Source organism: Ovis canadensis, chromosome 18, assembly GCF_042477335.2.
Source record: "Ovis canadensis isolate MfBH-ARS-UI-01 breed Bighorn chromosome 18, ARS-UI_OviCan_v2, whole genome shotgun sequence".
Taxonomy (NCBI): Eukaryota; Metazoa; Chordata; class Mammalia; order Artiodactyla; family Bovidae; genus Ovis; species Ovis canadensis.
In genome coordinates this window covers 51484249-51490541 of record NC_091262.1, presented here as the reverse complement: position 1 = coordinate 51490541, position 6293 = coordinate 51484249, and the positions used below count along the sequence as shown (strand labels likewise).

Sequence of the window (6293 nt, the reverse complement as noted above, 5' to 3'; positions counted from 1 at the left end):
CAAATTCTTCATTCCATCTCTATAAGCCTTCACACTGGTCTAAGTTACCTTTTATTTAAAAACCTATTTAAGTTTAATTTACAGGGTGTGGGGTCACGAACTCAATAAGATAAAATTCTCCATCATTCTAAAAAGATCTTTCATGGACCTTAGTGTTCAATAATTTCCCCAGCCCATCCCTTAGGCAACAACCAACCTAATTTCTATCACTATGGGGTTTCTTTTTGTTTGTCCATTTTTCATTTATTTGTTTTAGAATTTCACATGACTGGAATGATAGAGCTTCTACTTTCCTGTTTGACTTTTTTTTTTTTTTTACAGCAGAATGTTTCTGAAATTCTTCCATGTAACATACATCAGTGGTGTGTTCTTATATTGACAGTTATCATCCTTTATGGGCTTCCTCGGTGGCTCAGACAGTAAAGCATCTGCCTGTAATGCAGGAGACCCAGGTTTGATCCCTGGTTGGGGAAGATCCCCTGGAGAAGGAAATGATAGCCCACTCCAGTACTCTTGCCTGGAAAATTCCAGGAACAGAGGAGTCTTATAGGCTACACTCCATGGGGTCACAAAGAGTCAGACACAACTGAGCAATTTCATTTCTTCATCATCCTTTATATAAACATATGAAAGTTTATTAATCCAATCAAGATTTTAAATAATCCAAAAGCCTAACAAATTTATCTGCTATAAATAAAGATGCTATGAACATTTGTGTATAGATTGCTTTATAGATGTGATTTAATTTCTTTTTGATAAATGTGCAGGTGTAGAATTGCTATTTTATATGTTAAGTGTGAAAGTCGCTCAGTCATGTCTGATTCTGAGACCTCATGGACCTGTAGCCCACCAGGATCCTCCGTCCAAGGGATTCTCCTGGCACTCAGTTAAATTTCCAGGCAGGAAAACTGGAGAGAGTGGTCATTCCTTTCTCTAGGGGATCTTCTCAATTCAGGGATCAAACCCAGGTCTCCTGCATCGTAGGCAGACTCTTTACCATCTGAACCACCGGGGAAGCCATTTTATATGTTAAGCTTATGTTTAATTTCATAAGAAACTAGCAACCTGATTTCAGCTTTAGCTCGTGAAGAAATGCCTACCAAGAGAGTGATTGTCCTGCTCTAAACAAGTAAAAAACAAGAGGAGAAGAAAAAGTGAGACAATGGTTACAGACACTGGACAATAGGCAGTACAGGACTGTGATTCCTGAGAGGAAAGAAAACAAGTGAGATGAGCCTGGCAGTTATGCCATCTTCCTGCTACTGGAATGGTCTCCAGGTCTCAGCATTGGAAATGAACTCCAATCCTTTCACTTTTACTGAGTTCAGGAGGCAAAGTTCAGAATTTAGGGAAACTGAGGTGACCAGAATTTACAGCATAGAGCAGCACTTGGGTGGGGAGGGGTTACTAAGAGCTGAAGAAGTCTCCTCGAGACTGTAGTTGTATTCAATTTATACATAGGTGGAGTAAAACTCCACAAGGCTAAGGATAGAACTAAAGAAAAATAAGCCAAACAATTCCCAGAGCCTATAGTAACCACCTTGGAAAGACCTTTTATTCAGGATGAGTGCTGCTGCTAAGTCACTTCAGTTGTGTCCAACTCTGTGTGACCCCATAGATGGCAGCCTACCAGGCTCCCCCGCCCCTGGGATTCTCCAGGCAAGAACACTGGAGTGGGTTGCCATTTAATGAGTAGTGCCCTCAAAAGAGTCTTGACTGAGAATGAAGACTTCTCTGTAACAACATTAGAAATGCTAGAAAACAAACTCTAAATGGACCAATCTATTTGGTGAAAATTTAACTGAGTGCCAGGACAAAATCTTTTGCTTTTCAAAATAGTACAGTTGATTAATAATGAATGAAGGAAGAATACTGAAACAATTCTGTATTTTTCTCTTCCAAAAGAAATAAGATACAGTGTATAAATTAAGCCAATGAGAAATTATACAAATCAAATGGAATCCCTAGAAGTCAGAATGAGTAACTACCCTTGTGATATCACAGGACATTAAACACACACACACATACATGTGAGATTACAAGTATTTAGCAAAGAAGACACTAAGAACCTCAAGTGGAGGAGTTATACACCACTCTCCTACACCAAACGCGCTCGTGTGTGTGTGTGTGTGTGTGTGTGTGTGTGTGTGTGCACAAGCGCGTGTAGGTGCGCATGCGCTCAGGGACTCAGTCGTACCGGACTCTTTGGGACCCATGGGCAGTAGCCTGCCAGATTCCTCTGTGCATGGAATTTTCAAGGCAAGAATACTGGAGTGGGTTGCATTTCCTACTCCAGATAATCTTCCTGACTCAGAAATCAAACCCTGTCTCTTATGTCTCTTGCATTGGCAGTAAGATTCTTTACCACTGCTGCTGCTGCTGCTAAGTCACTTCAGTCGTGTCCGACTCTGTGTGACCCCAGAGATGGCAGCACACCAGGCTCCGCCGTCCCTGGGATTCCCCAGGCAAGAACACTGGAGTGGGTTGCCATTTCCTTCTCCAACGCATGAAAGTGAAAAGTGAAAGGGAAGTCACTCCGTCGTGTCCAACCCTCAGCGACTCCATGGACTGCAGCCTTCCAGGCTCCTCCGGCCATGGGATTTTCCAGGCAAGAGTACTGGAGTGGAGTGCCATTGCCTTCTCCGTCTTTACCACTGAGCCACCTGGAAAGCTCCAAAGAAGCTCTTACTTCCTGTTCAATTAACTGAGGTTGAGGAAAATGAGTTATTTGAAGAATTTCAGCAGCTCTGATCATAAATTGTTATACTGACTGAAATCTATCAGTGCTAATCATATTTTCAAGGATAATTTATCCATAATGCATAGCTTGTAAAAATTCTACTGATGGACTTATTGTGACTTGGCAAGATGGGTCAAGCACTTCCCAAATATATGTAACAAAGGAAGTATAAAGTCAAACCAACTCAAGAATCTTAAATATGAATTATAAAAAAGATATGTTAATTGATAGTAAGAAAATTTTGTGAAATTTAGATTTTTTTTCCTTAAAGTTTGCCAGTTGATTTCTTTTTATGAAGATAATGTACTAAAATTCACATTAGAAATGTGGAGAACTTGAATTTGCAAAGAGAATTAAAATAAAAAGTTTTGAAGATTGATAAATTCAAAGTCTTGCAACTTTTTTCTCTACAGGTATTAACATTATTCTATTTCTAATTAAATATTTCACTTATGCAACAAAGTATATAATATGAAAATGACAATGTATATATTGTGCTCACATTTAATTTTAATCAAAATTTAATCTGATTTGAAAATTACATTTCCTCCAGTTCAGATTACAGACTTCCTATTTTCTAAACTTAATATGCCAGTCAGATAACTTGTTCTAAAGGACAAGTACTTGTTTTCTTCTACTTTTTTAGTTTAAAACTTTTAATTCACTTTCTGTATAGTACTCCACAACTCTGAAGTAGCAGAAAATTTAAAGTTAGTTCTCCTTAGAGAGAACATTAAGCACAGCTTTCTAACTTCACAGATAGCAAGTTCCTAACTAAACCAATATTTTAATTCACCATTAAGAGAGTGCACTGCTCTACAGGAAGGTATGCTGAATCAGTTCTCTAGACTATAATATTTATCTGTTTCTGCTGTGCATTTGTAACCCATTCTTGGCAGCAATTCCAAGATAAAAGTTCTAAATAAGTCCTTGAACAAGTCATTTGATGAAGTTTATGGAAAAATCTTCCCCCAACTACCAAATTAGAACCAGGTTACACAGTTAGAGCTTCACTAGTCAAAAGCTAAATGTGGATGATAAAAGTATGCACGTGTCCCTGTGCAAATGTGTTTCTCTGGGTGTACCTGGCTCAATGGAACAGAAAAGGAAAGAGGATCTCCAGGAACCATAAGATTCAGTATTATTCAGTGTCTATTGTATGTTAGGCACTGTGAAATGCTCCATATTTATTATATGATTTGATTTTTCTACAACACTTAGGAATTAATATTATTATTAATTTACAGATAAGAGAACTGAGTTGAAGTTAATTAAACAATGCTCAATCTCAGCAATACAATGGAGTAAGAGAATTGAATGCCGGTAACCTAAATTTGGAGTTCATTTCCTTAGCTCTTTTTTATTTTTTACTGTATTTCAAAACTAAAGATGAATATTTTTAATTAATAGTATCTCAGCACTCTTTTCTCTCACTTCTCCTACTCAGTAGAAAGAAAAATAAAAACACCTCTGTACACAATTTTGAATAATATTGAAACTTAAAAATACTACTATTTATAAGACTAATATTTTATTACTCAGTTCATTTCAGTCACACAGTCATGTCTGACTCTATGCGACCCCATGAATCCCAGCACACCAGGCTTCCCTGTCCATCTCCAACTCCCGGAATTCACCCAAACTCATGTGCATCAGTCAGTGATGCCATCCAGCCATCTCATCCTCTGTCGTCCTCTTCTCCTCCTGCCCCCAATCCTTCCCAGCATCAAAGTCTTTTCCAATGAGCCAACTCTTTGTATGAGGTGGCCAAAATATTGGAGTTTCAGCTTTAGCATCAGTCCTTCCAATGAACACCCAGGACTGATCTCCTTTAGGATGGACTGGTTGGCTCTCCTTGCAGTCCAAGGGACTCTCAAGAGTCTTCTCCAACACCACAGTTCAAAAGCATCAATTCTTCGGCACTCAGCTTTCTTCACAGTCCAACTCTCACATCCATACATGACCACTTGAAAAACCATAGCCTTGACTAGATGGACCTTTGTTGGCAAAGTAATGTCTCTCTGCTTTTGAATATGCTATCTAGGTTGGTCGTAACTGTCCTTCTAAGGAGTAAGCGTCTTTTAATTTTATTATTAATATTATGGAAATAATAAATATTCATGTAACAAATGTAGAGGCAGCAAAGTTCTATATCTGTGTCTTTATCTATATCATCAATACCTATATCTGAATCATGTCAAGGGATATCTGGCTAGAATACAGCTCAAGACTATGTAATAGCTCATTTTAATAAAATAGCAAGAATGATATTTACAACACTTAAAGTACATCTGCACTTAGCCCAGAGAAGCTCTGCATCCAAATTAGTAGCTTTACTCCAAAGAAAACATTCTTCATTTGTGCAAATTGAAACAACTTGGGGAGTCAGGAAAGTCAATAGTTATTTAATTCAGAGGTTTATATTTGTTGGGGAAATGAAAGGACAGAAACACAAAGACTTTTGAGACATGCTTTTCTTGTATACCAATTTCTACAAGATTTTGGATTTTAAATACACAGCTTCATTTATTAAGAAAAGGAAGCCAAAATATCAGCCATACCCCCAAACAATGGAATGCAGAAGTCTAAGCAATGCTTCATAATGAAATCACAAAAAAGCCTGTGATCTGCAATTGTTCTTCAGTCTCTGAGTCATGTCCAACTCTTTGCAATCCCAAGGACTGCAGCACACCAGGCCTCCCTATTCTTCACCATCTCCCGGAGCTTGCTCAAATTCATGTCCACTGAGTCAGTGATGCCATCCAAACATCTCATCCTCTGTCATCCCTTTCTCCTCCTGCCTTCAATCTTTCCCAGCATCAGTCTTTACTAATGAGTCAGCTCTTCACATCAGGTGACCAAAGTATTGGAGCTTCAGCTTCAGCTTCAGCATCACTCGTTCCAATGAATATTCAGGACTGATTTCCTTTAGAATTGACCAGTTTGATGCCCCTGCTGTCCAAGGGACTCATAAAACTCTTCTCCAACACCACAGTTCAAAAGCATCAATTCTTCAGTGCTCAGCCTTCTTTATGTTCCAACTCTCACATCCACACATGACTACTGAAAAACCGTAGCTTGCTATTCAGACATATTTCTGCAAAGTGATGTCTCTGCTTTTTAATATGCTGTCTAGGTTGGTCACAGCTTTTCTTCTGGGAACAAGTGTCTTTTAATTTCATGGCTGCAGTTACCATCTGCAGTGACTTGGGAGCCCAAGAAAATAAAGTCTGTCACCATTGTGATAATCTGAGTCATGAAGATATTTTTTGTACAGTTCTTCTGTGTGTTCTTGCCACCTCTTCTTAATGTCTTCTGCTTCTGTTAGGTCCATACCATTTCTGTCCTTTATTGAAGCCATCTTTGCATGAAATGTCCCCTTCGTATATAATCATAATGATGTGATCACTCACCTAGAGCCAGACACCCTGGAATGTGAAGTCAATGGGCCTGAGGAAGCATCACTACAAACAAAGCTAGTAGAGGTGATGGAATTCCAGTTGAGCTATTTCAAATCCTAAAAGATGATGCTGTGAAAGTGCTGCACTCAATA

The 6293-nt window shown here is 38.6% G+C and overlaps 1 non-coding gene across 1 annotated transcript; it reads left to right on the top strand.

The window, feature by feature from the left end:
• The first annotated feature begins 401 nt into the window (after nucleotides 1-401).
• Nucleotides 402-473, top strand: TRNAY-GUA (transfer RNA tyrosine (anticodon GUA)). The gene has a single exon. It is a non-coding gene; the product is annotated as a tRNA-Tyr (tRNA).
• The last annotated feature ends 5820 nt before the right edge of the window (nucleotides 474-6293 follow it).